Source organism: Elephas maximus, chromosome 1 (genome assembly GCF_024166365.1).
Source record: "Elephas maximus indicus isolate mEleMax1 chromosome 1, mEleMax1 primary haplotype, whole genome shotgun sequence".
Taxonomy (NCBI): Eukaryota; Metazoa; Chordata; class Mammalia; order Proboscidea; family Elephantidae; genus Elephas; species Elephas maximus.
Window position 1 is genome coordinate 206,853,964 of NC_064819.1, and position 19,637 is coordinate 206,873,600.

The following is a 19,637-nucleotide window of genomic DNA, read 5'->3' on the forward strand; positions in this document are numbered from 1 at the left end:
GTGTTGTGACCAAACCTAGTCTAGCTGCTATTCCATAATGTAGTATAAAGCAATGTAATAATTAATGTAATGTAATTACACTCCATAATGTAATCTACTGTAATGCAGTCAATCAGTTGAAAAGGGAGTTTCTTTATGGTGTGTTCTGCTTCAAGACTATAAGATATTTTGGCAGAACTCACTCTCTGTCTTCATTCTGCACTCTTTCCTACACCTGACCGGTGAATCTTGGGCTGCAAGGCTGCAAAAGTCAACAGCCTGCCACCAGACCTATGGATTTTAACCCTTTGAACTAAATCTTCCTTTCTCTCACTTTCTCGTTCCTCTGAATAGAGAACAGTGACTAAGACACTGGTGTTGTCCACTGAACTCTAGATTTTACGTAAACTTTCATTTTTAAATGGGGATGATAATCTGGGTTTGAACGATTGATGTTCAATATTTTCTACACCAAACCTCTTCTTTGGAAATGGTGATTTTTTTTTTTCAAATTCCTGCTAAAAACAAAACAAAACCAAAAAAAGGATAGCATTTTAACTAAAGGTTTTATAAGTCTAGTAGTAGAGATTGAAGCTGGGGTTTCCACTGGGCCACTTTACTGATTTTGTGGAATAAATAAGAGGCAAATTGGGTGAGAATGGTGGGGGAAAGCATAGGACATGTTAAGAACTGAGTTCTCCCAAAGATGTGTACTTCTGTGCTATGTTAAATTTCAGAAACCAAACCAGTCCTGTCCACGTTCAACAAGCTTTTTAGTTGTGTGATATTATAACCTGTGTAAAAGTCAATATCGCCAACAACGCCTCAAGGTAGGGTTAAAAGGTAAAATTAAAGTCAAATGTCTTACCAATTTGGAAGCAGAAAACTTTGTATGGAATTATTTAAAATGAAATAATATTGGGTTTGAGAAATAAAATTATAGTTAATGGGGGATCCCTGCTCTACCATGCTGCAGGCATGAAATGCTGGCTTCAGATTCATCCCCTACAATAAGAGTTCAGCTTGGTGGGAGCCCAGTGATAGTGGATAGCGGTAAAAGTGGGTGCTTCTATTGCTCTGACCTGTTGGGTCTGAAGAGACTTCGCCTAAGCCCCTGCCTTGGACAGACTTTTCTTCTTTCTCCTTGTGGCTTCCAGCAAACCAATGACTCATCTAACTAAGGAATCGTTATTATTTATGTGTGATACGAAATTTTGGTTATTTTTATTATTATTATTTTTAAGAGAAATGTTTTGAAGTATTTACAGCTGAAATGACTTGATATCTGAGATTTGCTGAAGGGGCTGGTTGATCATGAGTTAATAGTTGTTGAAATTGGGTGTTGGGTATTGAGTTCATTATATGCTATAATTCTGTATATATATTTAAAAATTTTCAGAACAAAAGATTTTGGAAGTTTATCTACAAGCTCTCATCTTTTTAAAACCCCTTTTGGTAACTTTAATGCCTTTGTGGTATCAGTGGAGCACTGGTGGCACCGTTGGTTACTGGGCTGCTAACCAAAAGGCCGGTGGTTTGAACCCACCAACTGCTCCACGGGAGAAAGATGTGGCAGTCTGCTTCCATAAAGATTTATGGCTTTGGAAACCCTATGGGGGCAGTTCTACTCTGTCTATAGAGTCGTTATGAATCAGGATTGACTCGGCGGCAGTGGGTTTAGTTTTTTGGTCAATAATAAGAGCTAAATATTAATCTAATAATTATGGTGATCTATATTTTTTTTTATGTTTGTATTTTTATTTATGTTATTGCTTTCCGTGCGTTATCTTAGTTAATCCTCAGAAGTCCATGAGGTCAGTATTATTATCCGGGTATTACAGATGAAGAAACTGAGGCATAGAGAGGCTAAGAGAATGTGAGCAGTCTCTAGCAAGTAGTGACAAAGTGAGCTGATCTCAGGGTCTGAGGAACATCGTAATAACACTACGCATTTTTCTTCACTTGTAATATTTATTCCATTAAAAGCTACAATGATGTCAAAGAAGACTTGCCCATTCATTCCTCTAATTGTTTATTTACTCAAACAAATGTTTATTGAGCACCTGCTGTATGCCAGGCACTGCACTAGGCATCAGGGATACAGTAATGGTGAGGCAGCAAAGCCAACTTTCGTGGAACTAACATAATTTCTTAAGCCAAGTCTTGGTACTGAAAGGCTACATGTTCCTTATCCTCCTTCAGAAAAGTTTTTAAAAACTGGTGTCCAGAGTTACTTCAGTGATGTGCATTCAAGAGAGATCAGATTAACTAGGTCTCTGCTCCAGGCCCTTTCCCTCATTCAATGGACTTGGTAAGCATCTGGGCGTCTTACAAAAGTTCTGTGGAGAATTTTAACTTGAACACTACCCCCTCAGACCTACGAAGGATCACACACTTGTAATACCAATAACGGTGAAACTATTTTTTCTTTCTTATCTACTAGGTCCTCAGTAACTCAGATGAGTAATAATGATGGCCTTTAAGCAGTTCTGAGTTCTGGAAACAATTGTCATGCTTTTCAAAATAGTTTATAGACTTGAATTCGGAGAAAAGGAAATTCATTTTTCAGACACAGGCAATAAATTCCTATGACTAATCTGACCAGGTTCAATTTTGATTAAATTTTGGATTATGAACACTAATACATTATTTAGAATTTCCACTTATATATCCTAAGGAGCTCTTTTGGTGCAGTGGTTAAGCACCCAGCTGCTAACCGAAAGGTCGGCAGTTCGAAGCCACCAGAAGCTCTGAAGGAGAAAAATGTGGCCGTCTGCTTTTGTAAAGATTACAGCCTTGGAAACCCTGTGGGGCAGTTCTACTGTGTCCCATAGGGTCACTATGAGTCAGAATCAACTCAATGGCAACTTTTTTTTTTTATCCTAGGACTTAGGGCTACATTAAGGTGGCTTTTTCTGTTCTTCACTCATTATTCTGAATAAAAGACACTATTGATTTTGCTTTGACTGTTCTTGGCCAAGGTCTTTCACTCACTTTGACAGCTTTGCTAGGTATAATCAATTATTATGCCTACACACTAGCATATTTTTGAACATTGTTTTGATGCTGAGAAGACTTTTATTGTGTAACCAGAATCCAATCAGTGGTCACTCCTTCCACTGCAACCACTTAGGTCCCTGCCACCACCATCTCTTGCCTGGGTTGAGGCCATAGCCTCCTTATTGGCCTGCCTACCTTTGCCACTGCCCTTGTGTCAGGCAAAATGTTCCTTGTCTTAGTCATCTAGTGCTGCTAACAGAAATACTATAAGTGGATGGCTTTATCAAAGAGAAATTTATTTCCTCACAGCAAAGTAGACTAACCAAATTCAGGCAGCCAGCTCCAGGGGAAGGCTTTCTCTCTCTGTGGGCCTTCTCATCAATCTCCTGGACTAGGAGCTTCTCCGTGCAGGAATCCCAGGTCCAAACAACATGCTCTGCTCCCAGCACTGCTTTCTTGGTGGTATGAAGTCCTTTTGTCTCTATGCTTGCTTCTTTCTTTTATATCTTAAAAGAGATTGCCTCAAGACACAATCCAATTGTGTCGAATGAGTCCTACCTCACTAACACAACTGCCGCCCATCCTTCCTCATTAACATCATAGAGGCAGGATTTACAACTTGTAGGAAAATCACACAATACCAGGAATCATGGCCCAGCCAAATTGCTACACACATTTTTGGGGAGGCATAATTCAATCCATGACATTCCTCTTAAGTGCCATATTAGAACCTTTGCTTAGAACCTTCCAATGTCTTCCTATATCACTCAGGATGAAAGGCACAGTTTTCAGAGTCACCTACAATGTCCTGTATGATCTGACCCCATTACCTCTAAATTCATCTCCTACAATGCTCCTTCTAACCCTCAGTGCTTCTTCCTGGGTGGCTGTTTGTTGTTTCTTGAACATGCCAGGCACATTCCCATTTTGTGACCTTGTACTGGTTTTCTCTCTGCTTGAACGTTATTCCTGAGATATTCATATGGCTTTCTCCCTCACCACCTTTCTGGCTGTGGTCAAATATTATCAGTTAATTCCTCCATAGCCCATTTAATCCATTGTCATCAAGTAGATTCTGACTCAAAGGTATCTAATAGGACAGAGCAGACCTGCCCCGCAGCGTTTTCTTGGCTGTACTCTTTATGGAAGCAGATTGCCACATCTTGCTCCTGAGGGGTGGCTGGTGGGTTCAAACTGTTGACCTTTTGGTTAGCAGCCAAGCGTTTAACCACTGCATCATCAGGGCTCCTGTAATTCCCCCAAGACTATCTGAAATAGCAACATCTCTGTCTACTAGCTGTGCCTGTCCCCTTATCTGCTTAATTTTTCTCCATGACACATATCATTATTTGGTATACTGTGTGTGTGTTTTATTTTTCTCCCCCACTAGAATATAAACTCCATGAGGGCAGGGATGTTGTATGTTTTATCCCCACCACTTAGAACAGTGGTGTGTACATAATAAGCACTTAAGACACATTTAGCCAGGCAATGGAAAGTAATGTGACTGTATTAGTTTCCTAGGGCTACCATGACAAAGTACCCCAAGTTGGGTGGCTTATAAGGAGAGACATTTATTGTCTCACAGTTCTAGAGGCTAGAAGTCTGAATTGGGGATGTTGGCAGGGCTATGCTTTCAGAAGGCTCTAGGGGAGGACCTTTCTTGTCTCTCTCAATTTTTGGTAGCCCCAGGCGTTCCTTGGTTTGCAGCTGTGGCATTATTCTGCAGTCACATGGCGGCCTTCCCTCGTCTGTCTCTCTTTGCCTCTTCTCCTCTTTTATAGGACACCACTCAGACTGGATTAGGACCCAGCCCACTCAGATTAAATGGTAACACCTTCAAAGACCCTATTTCCAAACAAAACCACATTCAGAGGTGTGATGGTTAAGGTTGTGTGTTAACTTGGCTGGGCCATGATTCTCAGTGGTTTGGCAGTTATGATGTAGTTTGACAGTCACATAATGTGATCACTTCCATGATGAGATTTGATATAATGTGATCACCTCCATGATGGGGTCTGCTGTGAGTAGCCAATCAGATGAAAGGGAGTTTTCTTGGGTGTGTGGCCTGCATGGAATACAAGTGGATATTCTGGCAAGGTTAATGGGCTTTTGCTCTCTCTGGATCCTGCAGCTGGCTTCTGTTCATCTGACCTTCCGTTCTTGGGACTTGAGCTAGCAACTTACCTGCAATCTTGCGTGCTAATCTTGGGATTCATCCATCTTCACAGCCTCTGAGCAAGAGCCCTGCTCTCTGACCTGCTGATCTTGGGTTCGCCAGCCCCTGGGCCTTCGTGAATCAGGAGAAGCCTCTATCCTGGTCTGTGAACTTGGGATGTTCCAGCTTCTACAACTTTGTAAGCCATTTTCTTGACATAAATCTCTCTATATATACTTATATGCTTTACTGGCTTTGCTTCTCTAGGTCACCCAGCCTAAGACAAGAGGTACCAGGAATTAGGACTTCAACATAAATTTTGGGGGAACATGATTCGGTTCTGTTAACAGTGATATTAACAGCTGACATAAATTTACAAGATTTAAGCTAAAAGATCAAGAAGGTGCTTCTCTAACTTTGTACGAGATGGGTTGGGAGCCCCAAGGGGAGAGGGCTGAGATTCTTTGGTCCATAAGGCCACTACATCTAGACACACATTGGCAACTCTGGCATTAGCAAAACAGTAAAAAATTTTGCAAAAAACTGCCAGCTTTTCAGCTGGACAAATCAATCTGTGTGTTGCCGGGTGAAAACCCTAGGTTTTACTCAACATGACTTGTTACAGCCAATAAACAAGAGGTTGAAGTGGGAGATCAGAAAGACACCTTTATTTTGTTGTACAAGGGAAGAAGCAATTGGGGCTGCTGCCTCTAAGACTGCTTTCAGGCAGCTTGGGGAGGTGGGCTTTTACAGAGAGCCGATAAGGAAATGCAAATTCATCGTGAATATTCGGGATAGACCTCCATGCAGGGTCTCAGACCTTGGGGATAACTAGGCATTTTCTTTAGACAAGGGTTTGATTCTCCAGGATGGAAGAAAAGGTTGGTTTTCTCTATTAGCATGTTAAGTTTCCACCTAGAAGTGAGTTAAGGCCATCTATGACCTGTTCTGTGGTTAGCTTGTCAAGGACAATTTCATGAGAAAGTGCAGCTTATTCTGTTTGGTGTAGGAGGATAAGCCAGAGCAGGTGTCTCTTAGAAGGGTTGGGCTCTGAGGCTGCCTGTCTCATGAGTGCTGTGGGAATTATCTGCTAGGGTTGGCTAGGTTTCCCTGAGAAAGTATCTGGGTACTTTTCTGTGTGGGGAAGTGGATGACATATAGGGATGGTATTTCTTTGTCAATTTTCTCATTCTAATTTTTCTGTGGGAATTAGTCTGTTTAGGTTTTTCTATATCTTCTGGGTTCAGTTTCTGCAAATTGTATTTTCTTCAGAAGATGACCCATCTCATTCCCACTTTTAAATTCATTCACTTAGAGTAAATCATTCCATCATGGTTTATTCAATCTTCCGTTTCTGTGGTTTCCCTTTTATAATTTTCTATTCTGAGTAAAGATATTTTCTCTCTGTGTTCTTATTTTAAATAAGTTAGCTGGTTACTTATCTTTTTTTCAGGGAACCAGATTTTATAATTAGTTATGTATTCTACTTTTTTAAAAAATAAAAAAATCATGAATCATTCATGTCTCCTTTTATCTTTTTGAATTGCTTCCTTCTGTTCTTCTATTCAATCTTTTTAAAAAGTAAAAACTCATTTAGACAGATACTTATTTCATTTGCTTTATTTTTTCTTTTATAACATTAGGAGCATTTACACCAGGAATTTACTTTGATATGTGTCCCATAGGGTTCCCTATGGGATATGAAATGTGATGTTTTTTATTATTTGCTTTCTTTAGAAATTCTGCAATTTAGGTTTCTTATTCTGATCCATGGGTTTTTCAAAAGAGAATTATAAATACAATTTCCAAGTGGAAGAACTTTAAAATTTTAATTCTCACGATTTCCAGAGAAGAAGAAAAAATGCTGATATGAAACCATGTTCAGTATGGAAATCCCCTCTCATATTGTTTTGCTTGCTGGGAGTTGTGGGCAGAGAGATGGATTAGTGTTTCTTTATTATTTAAATACAAAGATAAAATATGGCCAGACAACTGCTCAGTTGTAATACCAGTCTAACAAAATGAATACTGGGAAAGGTTGGTGGTTCAAATCCACTCAGTAGCTCTTGGGAAGAAAGACCTTTCAATCTGCTTCTGAAAGGTCACAACCTTGGAAGCCCTGTGGAGCAGTTCTACTCTGTGCATATTGGGTTTGCCATGAAACAGAATCGAGTCATTGGCAACTTGTTTAGTTTTTGTTTGTTTTTGGTTTTAAACAAAACAAAAAATCTTCATCAACCTCAGAGTAAGAAAAACATCTTTTGCATTTTAAAATAGGGTTTTCTTATATGATTTTATTGCCACATTATGAGGAGTCACTGTAAGTAACCTAGTAGAGTGTATTTCCAGCTTCACCTAAGGCTATCTCTGGATGCGACTGCCCAACTGTCAAAGTTCATGACAAGCATGACATGTATTCAAAGAGAAGTGGCAGCTTTAATGCCCCTTTTTATATATGCAGCTAGAAACATGAGACCACGTGGGATAAGCCTGGGCTTTGGACAGGGGTGAAACCAGAGTTGGAATCCATCACAAGACACTTCTTTGAGTTTTATCCACTCACAGTGGAGCCCCCATCATGGTCCTCAAAGGCCTATAGGATGCTACTTCTTATCCCCCTCAAATGCCCACACAAAGCTAGGGCACTCACTAAGTTCATTTGATTTCTGAGGTTTCCGGACTCTTTAACTGAACCCATTTAAACATTCTATATTCAACACTGTGGAGGACTATACCTTCTCTCCCACCCCAAGCCCCTCTGTCTGCCTGACAGACTCCAGCAGAGGCTCCTGTCCTTCCTGGGCTTGAGGCTCCCATGCCCCAGCTCCTAGCTGACTCCTTATGCCTTTGAGCTGCACTCAGCCGAGTTCCTGTGGCCATCCCTGGCTCCCCAAGGCCCTGCTCCTGCCAATCCTCAATGTTTTATTTGCGTTCTGAATTCTACTATATTGTATACCCAAGATAAATCTCTTTGGTCTCCAACTTACCTAAAAATCATCTAATTTTCCTGTGGAGTCCCTGTGTGGTACAAATAGTCAATGAGCTCAGCAGCTAACCAAATGGTCTGAGTCCACCAAGGAGCAGAAGACAGATCTGGTGATCTACTTCTAAAAAATCAGCCACTGAAAACCCATACAGTTCTCCTCTGATACATACGGGGTCACTATGAGTTGGAATTAATTGACTTGACGGCAACTGGTTTTTAAATTTTCTATGTCCCAATTTCCTCACTTGGACAAATGTACAATACTATCAGCATCACCAGGTAGCTAGTAAGATTAAGAAGAGAACTTTTGCCAAGCATTTGACCATAGCAGAGACTTGGTAAACACCAGTTTTCCTTCCCATTTCCCCTTGGATCTGCTAGAGGGAAGCAATTGTCCCCCAGGCTATGGTGACTTACTATTGCCATAAGGTTTCCCAAAAGGGTGGACTTCAAGCAGGAATCCTGCTTGTATGGGAACAGAGAAGTCATCAAAGCTCTGGAGAGTGAGTCTTATCTTGTTCCATCCTAGCCCTGCATGAGGAAAGTTGAAATGATGGGAAATGAGAAATTCTATAGATGGCATACTGTAGGTAGGATTTTTTTTTTTAATAATTTTTATTGAGCTTTAAGTGAACGTTTACAAATCAAGTCAGTCACATATAAGCTTATATACACCTTACTCCATACTCCCACTTACTCTCCCCCTAATGAGTCAGCCCTTCCAGTCTCTCCTTTCGTGACAATTTTGCCAGTTTCTAACCCTCTCTACCCTCCTATCTCCCCTCCAGACAGGAGATGCCAACACAGTCTCAAGTGTCCACCTGATACAAGTAGCTCACTCTTCATCAGCATCTCTCTCCAACCCATTGTCCAGTCCCGTCCATGTCTGATCAGTTGTCTTCAGGAAGGGTTCCTGTCCTGGGCCAACAGAAGGTTTGGGGACCATGACCGCCGGGATTCCTCTATGCAGGTAGGATTTTTGAGGTAAAGTTAATTTACTGAATTTGGCAAGCTGTTACACGGCATGGAGGTCTGCACATTTTTCTTTTTTCCATAGCTGGATAGATTTACTTCTGGGTTCTCAATTCTATTCCATTGGTCTATATGTCTGTCATTGTACCAGTACCAGGCTGTTTTTTTAAAATTGTGCTTTAAGTGAAAGTTTACATTTCAAGTCAGTTTCTTATACAAAAATTTATACACATTGTTATGTGACCCTAGTTGCTTTCCCTATAACGTGACAGCACACTCCTCCTTTCTACTTTGTCCATTCAACCAGCTCCTGTCCCTTTCTGCCTTCTTATCTCACCTCTGGACAGGAGCTGCCTATTTAGTCTCATGTATCGACTTCAACTAAGAAGCACACTCTTTGTAAGTAACATTTTATGTCTTTTAGTCCAGTCTAATCTTTGTCTGAAGAGTTGGCTTTGGGAATGGTTTTAGTTTTGGGTTAACAGAGAGTCCGGGGACTCTGTCTTCTGGGGCCCCCTCCACTCTAAGTCAGGTCATTTAAGTCTGGTCTTTATACTAGAATTCGAGTTCTGCACTCCATTTTTCTCCTGCTCCATCAGAGACTGTTGTGATCCTTGTTAGGGTGGTCACTGGGGATAGTTGGAGACTGTCAGACCTTCTAGTTTCAGGCCGGCAGAGTCTCTGGTTTATGTAGTCTCTTGGGCTACTATTTTCCTTGAGTCTTTGCTGTTCTTCATTCTCCTTTGCTCCAGGTAGATTGGCACAAATTGATGCAACTTAGATGGCTACTTCTAGCTTTTAAGACCTCAGACGCCACTCACCAAAGTGGGATGCAAAACATTTTCTTAATAAACTTTGTTATGCCAGTTGACCTAGATGTCCCCCAAAACCATGGTCCCCAGACCCCTGCCCCTGCTACTCTGTCCCTTGAAATCTTAGGTGGTATTCAGGAAACTTATTTGCTTTGGGTTTAGTCCAGTTGTGCTGACTTCCCCTGTATTGTGTGTTGTCATTCCCTTCTCCTAAGATAATTCTTGTCTGCCATCTAGTGAATACCCCTCTCCTTCCTCCCCACCCTTGTAAGCATCAAAGAGTGTTTTCTTCTGTGTTTAAACCTTTTCTTGAGTTCTTATAATAGTGGTTTTATACAATATTTGTCCTTTTGCGACTGACTAATTTTACTCAGCATAATGCCTTCCAGATTCATCTATGTTACATGATGTTTCATGGGTTCATCATTGTTCCCTATTGCTTATCATCCAGTAGTATTACATTGTGTGAATATACGATAATTTGTTTATCCATTCATCCATTGCTGAGCACCTAGTTTGCTCATCTTTTTGCTATTGTGAACAGTGCTGCAATGAACATGGGTATACATATGTCTATGTGTGTGAGGGCTCTTATTTCTCTAGGATATTCCAAGGAGTGGGATTGCTGGATCATCCAGTAGTTCTATTTCTAGCTTTTTAAGGAAGCGCCAAATCGATTTCCAAAGTGGTTGTACCATTTTACATTCCCACCAGCACTGTATAAGTGTTCCAGTCTCTCCACAGCCTCTCCAACGTTTATTATTTTGTAATTTTTGGATTAATGCTAGCCTTGTTGGGGTGATATGGTATCTCATTGTAGTTTTCATTTGCATTTCTCTACTGGCTAATGATCATGAGCATTTCCTCATGTATCTATTAGCCACCTGAATGTTTTCTTTGATGAAGTGATGAAATTCATAGCCTTTGCCCATTTTTTAATTGGGTTGTCTTTTCGTTATTGAGGTTTTGCAATATCTTGTAGATTTTAGAGACTAGATGCAGATTGGGTTTGTCGTAGCCAAATTTTTTTTCCCGGTCTGTAGGTTGTCTTTTTACTCTTTTGGTGAAATCTTTGGATGAGCCTAATTGTTTGATTTTTAGGAGCTCTCAGTTATCTAGTTTCTCTTCTTCATTGTTTTGTATTCTATTTATGCCATGTATTAGGGTTCCTAGCTTTGTCCCTATTTTTTCTTCCATGATCTTTATTGTTTTAGATTTTGTATTCAGGTCTTTGATCCATTTTGAGTTGGTTTTTGTGTATGGTGTGAGGTAAGGGTCTTGTTTCATTTTTTCGCAGGTGGATATCTAGTTATGCCAGCACCATTTGTTAAAGAGACTATCTTTTCCCTAATTAATGGACTTTGGGCCTTTGTCAAGCCTTTGCTCATAGGTAGATGAATTTACATCTGGATTCTCAATTCTGTTCCATTGGTCTATGCATCTGTTGTTGTACGAGTACCAGCATGTTTTGACTAGCCCAGTGGTATAATAGGTTCTAAAATTAGGTAGCATGAGGTCTCCCAGTTTGTTCTTCTTCAGTAATGTTTTACTTACCTGGGGCCTCTTCTCTTGCCGTATAAAGTTGGTGATTTGTTTTTCTCCATCTCATTGAAAAATGCCATTGGAATTTGGATTGGGATTGCATGGTATCTATAGATCCCTTTGGGTAGAATAGACATTTTCACAATGTTGAGTCTTCCCATCCATGAGCAAGGTATGTTTTTCCACTTATGTAGGTTTCTTTTGGTTTCTTGCTTTCTTGTGTCTCGTAGCTTTCTTTGTATAGTACTTTTATATCTCTAGTTAGATTTATTCCTAAGTATTTTATCTTCTTGGGGGCTATTGTAAATGGTATCGATTTGGTGATTTCCTCTTTGACATTCTCTTTGCTGGTGTAGAGGATTCCAACTGGTTTTTGTATGTTTATCTTTTATCCTGATACTTTGCTGAAATATTCTATTAGTTCCAGTAGTTTTCTTGTGGATTCTTTGGGGTTTTCTGTGTATGAGATCATATCGGCTGCAAATAGAGATATTTTTACTTCTTCCTTACCAATTTATGTGCCCTTTATTTCTTTTTCTATAGACGCCCTGGTGGTGTAGTGGTTAAGTGCTATGGCTGCTAACCAAGAAGTCAGCAGTTCGAATCCGCCAGCCACTCCTTGGAAACTCTATGGGGTGGTTCTACTCTGTTCTATAGGGTTGCTATGAGTTTTAATCAACTCGACTACAGTGGGTTTTATTTCCTTTTCTAGCCTAATTGCTCTTACTAGGATCTCCAGCACACTGTTGAATAAGAGTGGTGATAAAGGGTATCCTTATCTGGTTCCCATTCTCGAGGGGAATGGTTTCAGACTCTCCATTTAGGATGATGTCGAATGTTGGCTTTGTATAAATGTCCTTTATTATGTTGAGGAATTTCCCTTCTAATCCTATTTTGCTGAGTTTTTATCATGAATGGGTGTTGGACTTTGTCAAATGCCTTTTCTGCATCAGTTGATAAGATCATATTGTTCTTGTCTTTTATTTATGTGATGGATTACCTTGATTGTTTTTGTAATGTTGAAACATCCCTGCATACCTGTTGTGAGTCCCACTTGATCTTGGTGAATTATTTTTTTGATATGTTTTTGAATTCTATTAGTCAGAATTTTATTGAGTATTTTCACATCCATGTTCATGAGGGATATTGGTCTGTAATTTTCTTTTTTTGTGGTGTCTTTACCTGGTTTTGGTAAAATGGATATGCTAGCTTCATAGAATTAGTTTGGGAGTATCCCATCCTCCTCGGTGATCTGAAATACCTTTAGCAATAGTCGTGTTAACTCTTCTCTGAAAGTTTGGTAGAATTCTCCAGTGAAGCCATCAGGGCCAGGGCTTTTTTTTGTTGGGAGTTTTTAAATCACCTTTTCGATCTCTTCTTTTGTTATAGGTTTATTTAGTTGTTCTACCTCTGTTTGTGTTAGTTTAGGTAGGTAGTGTATTTCTAGAAATTTGTTCATTTCCTCTAGGTTTTCAAATTTGTTAGAGTACAATTTTTCATAATATTCTTCTATGATTTTTTTAATTCCGGTTGGGTCTGTTGTGATATCCCCCATCTCATTTCTTATTTGGGTTATTTGCTTCCTTTCCTGTTTGTCTTTTGTCAGTTTGGCCAATGGTTTATTGATTTTGTTGATCTTTTCAAAGATCCAGATTTTGGTCTTGTTAACTCTTTCAATTGTTTTCTATTCTGTATTTCATTTAATTCTGCCCTAATTTTTATTGTTTTCTTTCTTCTGGTGCCCAAGGGCTTCTTTTGCTGTTTTCTTTCTATTTGTTTGAGTTGTAGGGCTAATGTTTTGATTTTGGCCCTTTCTTCTTTTTGGATGTGTGCATTTATTGCTATAAATTGACCTCTGAGCATTGCTTTTGCTGCGTCCCAAAGGTTCTTGTAGGATGTGTTTTCATTCTCATTTGATTCTGTGAATTTCTTTATTACGTCCTTAATTTCTTCTATAACCCAGTAGTTTTTGAGCAAGGTGTTGTTTGGTTTCCATGTGTCTAATTTTTTTCCTTGCTTTTTCTGTTATTGATTTCTACTTTTATGGCTTTATGGTCAGAAAAGATGCTTTGTAATATTTCAATGTTTTGGATTCTATTAAGGCTTGCATTATGGCCTAATACGTGGTCTATTCTGGAGAATGTTCCATGTGCATTGGAAAAGAAAATGTACTTGGCTGCTATCGGGTGAAGTGTTCTATATGTGTCTGTGAGGTCAGGTTGGTTGATTGTGGTGTTTAGATCTTCTGTGCTTTTATTGAGCTTCTTTCTGGATGTTCTGTCTTTAACCGAAAGTGGTGTGTTGAAGTTTCCTACTATTATTGTGGAGTTGTCTATCTGTCTTTTAATACTGTTAGAGTTTGTTTTATGTATTTTGGAGTGCTGTCATTGGACGTGCAAATATTATGGCTATGTCCTCCTGGTGCATTGACCCTTTAATCATTATATAGTGTCCTTCCTTATCCTTTACGGTGGATTTTACTTTAAAGCCTATTTTGTCAGAAATTAATATTGCCACTGCTTCTATTTTTTTTTTTATTTGTTTGGTATGTTTTTTTCCATCCTTTGTGTTTTGGTTTGTTTGTGTCTTTAAGTCTAAGGTATGTCTCTTATAGGCAGCCTATAGATGAATCCTGTATTTTTATCCATTCTGCCACTCTCTGTCTCTTTATCGGTCCATTTACATTCAGCATAATTATGGAATAGGTACGAGTTTAGTGCTGTCTTTTGATGTCTTTTGTGTTTGCATTGTTGACAGTTTCTTTGTTCCACTTAATTTTCTGTGCTGAGTCATTTTTCTTTATGTATTTCCTTTTCATCTTTTTCATTGTTGTTGATTTTGTGTTTGCTGAGTCTTTATGTTTTTCATTTTGATGTGTAGGGTTGTTAGTTTCCTTTGTCATTACCTCATTATTTACCCCTATTTTTTTTTTTTAATTTAAACCAGTCTTTTATTTCTTTACATCATCTTGACTTCTTCTCCACATGAAAGGTCTATGACTACATTTTTTAGTTCCCCTTTTTTTGTTTTAATGTTGTCATCTTTTACGTATTGATGTCTCTGTTTCCCTATTTTCAGTGTTTTGTCTTTGATTTATTTTTGTGACTTCCGTATCTGGTTTGATATCTGGTTGCTCTGCCTTGTGTTCTAGTCTTGGGTTGTTATCTGATGTTATTGATTTTCTAACCAGAGGACACCCTTTAGTATTTCATGTAATTTTTTTTTTTTTTTTTTGCAAATTCTCTGAACTCCTGTTTGTCTGCAAGTGCCCTAATTTCTCCAACATATTTGAGAGACAGTTTTGCTGAATATATAATTCTTGCCAGTTTTTTTCCTTCAAAGCTTTATGTATGTCATCCCATTGCCTTCTTGCCTGTGCGGTTACTTCTGAGTAGTCAGAGCTTAGTCTTCTTGACTCTCCTTTGTAGATTACTTTTTTGTTTATCCCTAGCTACTCTTAAAAATTTTCTCTTCATCTTTTGTTTTGGCAGGTTTGGTTATAATATATCTTGGTGGCTTTCTTTTAGGATCTACCTTGTGTGGGGTTCCATGAGCATCTTGGATAGATACCTTCTCATTTTTCATGATATCAGGGAAGTTTTCTGCCAACAAATCTTCAATTCTCTCTGTATTTTCTGTTATCCCCCCATGCGATAGTCCAAACACTCATAGGTCTTTTTGTCTTGATAGAGTCCCATATAATTCTTCATTTTTTAAAATTCTTCTGTCTGATTTCTCCTCAAATAAGTTGATGTCAAGTGTTTTATCTTCAATCTCACTAATTCTGACTTCTGTTGCCTCAATTCTACTCCTATGACTTTCTATTGAGTTGTCTAATTCTGAAGTTTTATAGTTAATTTTCTGGATTTCTGTTTGCTGTCTCTACATGGATTCTTGCAGCCTGTTAAATTTGTCATTGTACTCTTCTGTGATCTTAAGTTTCTCTATTGCTTTGTATGTGTGTTCCTTGCCTCGTTCTAAGATTTGCCTGATCTTCCTGATTTCTTGAAGAGTTCTGTATATTAATCTTAATCTTTTGTATTTTACCTCCAGTAATTCCAGGAAATTATCTTCCTCTGGAAGATTTCTTGATGTTTTTGTTTTGGGAGCTTGTTGAAGCTATTATGGTCTGCATCTTTATGTGATTCAATATTTCCCCTTGTCTCCGAGCCATCAATAAGTTATTATATTTATTTATTTTATGATTGCTTACCGTGTCCCAGTTTCTTGTTTTGTTTTGTTTTGATATGCCCAAATAGCCTGCTCATGTGAACTAGTTTGATTATTGGCACCTTTGAATCTCTAATGTCCTGTCACCAGGTGATTAGATCTCTTACTAGATATGTGAGCCCAGGAATCCATTTGCTTTTCTTGTATGGATTCAGCTCAGGTGTTCAGGTAGTCAGCCAGCAAGTGTGTGATGTAGGCTCTGACCTACAGTCCTAGATGGGCAGGAGTGATTGGTGGAGGCAAAGTGTCTGGCTGCAGTAGGTGGCCACGTGCTGATCAAGGCAGGGGACCGACAGCTGCCTCTGAGTGTCTGAGCATGTCCCTCTTCCCTAGAGTGCATAGGTGGGTGGGTTTTGTGGCTGGACTATGGGCACCCAGTGCTGTTTGCTGTAAAGACTGGAAAACCCAACCACCCAGTGGAAACTGTAAAGACTGGAAGGCACCACTTATTCTTGGACCCCTGTCATGGGTGGCTAGGTGTCATGGGTAGAGCCACCAGACCTCAGGCCCCTTATGTGGGTAGGTGAGGACCCTGCTTAATAGGCACAGTGATGTCATTTGTCATGAACCTGCCACTCCACCGTATAGCTGATTACAGTTGAAGTTAGGCTTCAGGTATATACCCTGTTTTACTGTGCTAACGAGGGCCTACGCTGTTGAAATGGACCCACACAGGTCTATGGAGGGGTGAAAGGCATTCAAAGTCCATGGACCTCTTATACCTGTGCCTAGGCAAAGGAGCTGTGGCTGTCCTGAGTTCACTTCTTAGCGGAACTGGCAGATTATTCTTTCCTGTTTGTTAATTTGTTCCCTCTCCGAGGGCAAGAGAATGGTTCACGGTGCATGAGAGGTCTTACTTCTGTCCCAGGGGACACAGCAATCTCTGAAGTTGGTCCAGGATCCAGTGCAGAGTTGGAAGGGGCAGGTAAATAGAAGAGAGGTTTTTCCCAAAGTTGTGTTTTTTGATCTGTGTGGTAGGTTATACGCATGTACTAAACTTTTGCCGATTGAGCACCACTTTTCACTGGTTCTGAAGGCTCAGGTAGACTCTCTGCTGCTTGATCTCTCTCGATGTGGAAAGCGTGTCCCAAGCACCATTACCTGCCTCACTGCAAGCCAATCTGACCTTCAGGGTGCTGGTTTCTGCCGTGTCAGGTCTGGCAACTCCTTGCTGCTTCTGAACCGTCTCTCCCTCCCTGTGGCTCAGTCCAATTCTTCAACTTTGCCTTTGGTATTCAGGGCTCCTAGATTGTCATATATAGTTGATTCACTGTTTTTTTCTAGTCTTTGTTGTCAGAGGGACCACAGGAAGCATCTGACTGCTCCACTGTCTTGGCCCCGCCTCAGAGGTCTGTACTTTTAAAAATAAACCCAAGCTAAACAGAACCCCATGCTGTGGAGTCAATTCCAACTCGTAGTGACCCTATAGGACAGAGTAGAAGTGCCGGATAGAGTTTCCAAGGAGTGCCTGGTAGGTTCAAACTGCTAAGCATTTTTTGATTAGCAGCTGTAACTCTTAATCACTATGTCACCAGGGTTTCTGAAACCACAACTCGTCTAGCTTTTTGCCATCTGACCATAATCCCACACCTTTGTTCCATAAATATTATCAACTTTCAGTCAGTTCTGGCTTGCTAAAATTTCTGCAATTCTTCTGCAGAAATTTTCAAATTTTCTGTAATCACAGAAAACCACATACTGTGCTTCTTTTTCTCTCTTTTCTTCATATATAGATACATAGCTATAGAGAGGTAGATATAGATATATAGATATAGATATATAGATGATATAGATATAGATGATATAGATGATAGATAGATATAGATATAGAGATAGATATAGAGAGAGAGATAGAAATAGAGATATAGGTGATATAGATTAGATATAGATATATCTATAGCTATAGATATAGATATTTATGCAGGTCTCTAGGTGGCACTAACAATTTTCTCTAGACTACTAACCTAAAGGTTGGCAGTTTGAACTCATCCAGCAGGACTGCGGAAGAAAAGGCCTGACGATCTGCTCCCATTAAGGTTACAGTAAACTAAATAAAACAAAACCCTATGGAGCAGCTCTTCTCTGTAACACATGGGGTTACCATGAGTGGGAACTGACTCAGTGGCAACTAACAACAACATACTTAACTATTCCTCTCTATAGCTATATATAGATGTGGCTTTTCAGTTTATAAATCTACATAGATTTTGTTGTTAGCTGCCATTGAGTTGACTCCAACTCACAGCAACTTATGAATAACAGAATGAAACATTACCTGGTCTTGTGTTATCCTCACAGTGGTGGGTATGTTCACTGTTGCAGCCATTGTGTCAATCCATCTCATGGAGGATTTCCCTTATTTTCGCTGACCTCCACTTTTCCAAACAGAATTTCCTTTTCTAGCAATTGATCTTTGATGATGACATGTCCAAAGTCAGCAAGTTGAAATCTCACCATCCTTGCTTCTAAGGCTGGCTGTACTTCCTCCTAGGTGGATTTGTTCATTCTTCTGACAGAGTTATACAGAGAGATAACCTACCTCTATCTTACAGTTCATAAACATAGATAGATAAGAGACAGATATACAGAGATTTTATCTATTTTTTTTTATGTATCTATCCATCTATCTATTTATGTACCTATCTTTTTTTCTTTCTATGTTCATAAACTGTAAAACTACTATAAAGGAGTAAAACTTTTAATGACATGGACATAATGATAAGCCAAATAGAGATTGTTCTGTAGACAACTCATTTAGTCAATAAATATTTATTGAGCACTTGCTCCGTGTCAGGCACCATCCTAATGCTGGATATATGACAGTGGGTTAGGTAAGTTCTTGTTTCAAAGAAGCTGACATCCTAGCATCACTGTTTGGTCAGGTAATGGTCAGTGCTATGGAAACAAAACAGGGTATGGGGAGAGAGAGTGATCAGAAGATTGTACTGTAGTTAGAGGCCAGGGAAGGCCTTGCTGACCAGAAGGCACATGAGCAGAGGCCTGAATGAAGTGAGGCTGGGAGGTGCAGACATCAGGAGGAAGTATAATCTAGGCAGAGGAAACAGGAAAGGCTCTGAGGCCTTGAGAAGGAACAAGAGGCCGCATGGATGGAAGGAGTGAACAAGGGGGCAAGTGTTGGCCATGAGGTCTGTGGCAGCCAGGGACCTGAGCCAGAGGCCTTGGACACCATAGTATGGATTTTGCATTGCATCCTGAGGGAGGAGGAAGCCACTGGAAGTCTTTAAGCAGAGGATATCTGAAATAAGAGTAATGATGAAATGTAAATATTAAGGTAGTAGGATTGAGGGCATACACTGCAGGAGCTATAACTCCTCTGTTTAGGCAGTTCCTTGTCACAGTCAGTGCAAAGCAAAGCCGTTTATCTTTTGCCTTTAAGTGGCAACACTTTCTGGGGTAAGTCTTGGCTGATGAACTGTGAGGATGACAGGACCGTCTGAAATGAAGAGAAAGGACCGAAAGTAAAAATAATAGCCTCATGTACATTTAAAATATGAGAATAAAAATGCAACAGAGGGTCCCTGTCAGAGCAGGAGAAAATGTGGAGCAGAACTCAAATTCTCATAAAAAGACGAGACTTAATGGTCTGACTGAGACTGAAGTAACCCCCGAAGCCACGCCCCCAGATGCTGTTTTAACCCAGAACTAAAACCATTTCTGAAGCCCGCTCTTCAGACAAAGATTAGACTGGACAGTAAAACATAAAATATTACTCTTGGAGAGTATGCGTCTTAGTTTAAGCAGACACAGGAGACCAAACGGGCGGCTCCTGTCTGGAGGCAGGATGAGAAGGCAGGAAGGGACAGGAGCTAGTTGGATGGACACGGGAAACCTGGGGTGGAAAGGGGGCGTGTGCTGTCACATTATAGGGACTGCAACTAGTATTACTTAAAAATGTGTATATATTTTTGTATGGGAAATTAACTCGAGCTGTAAATTT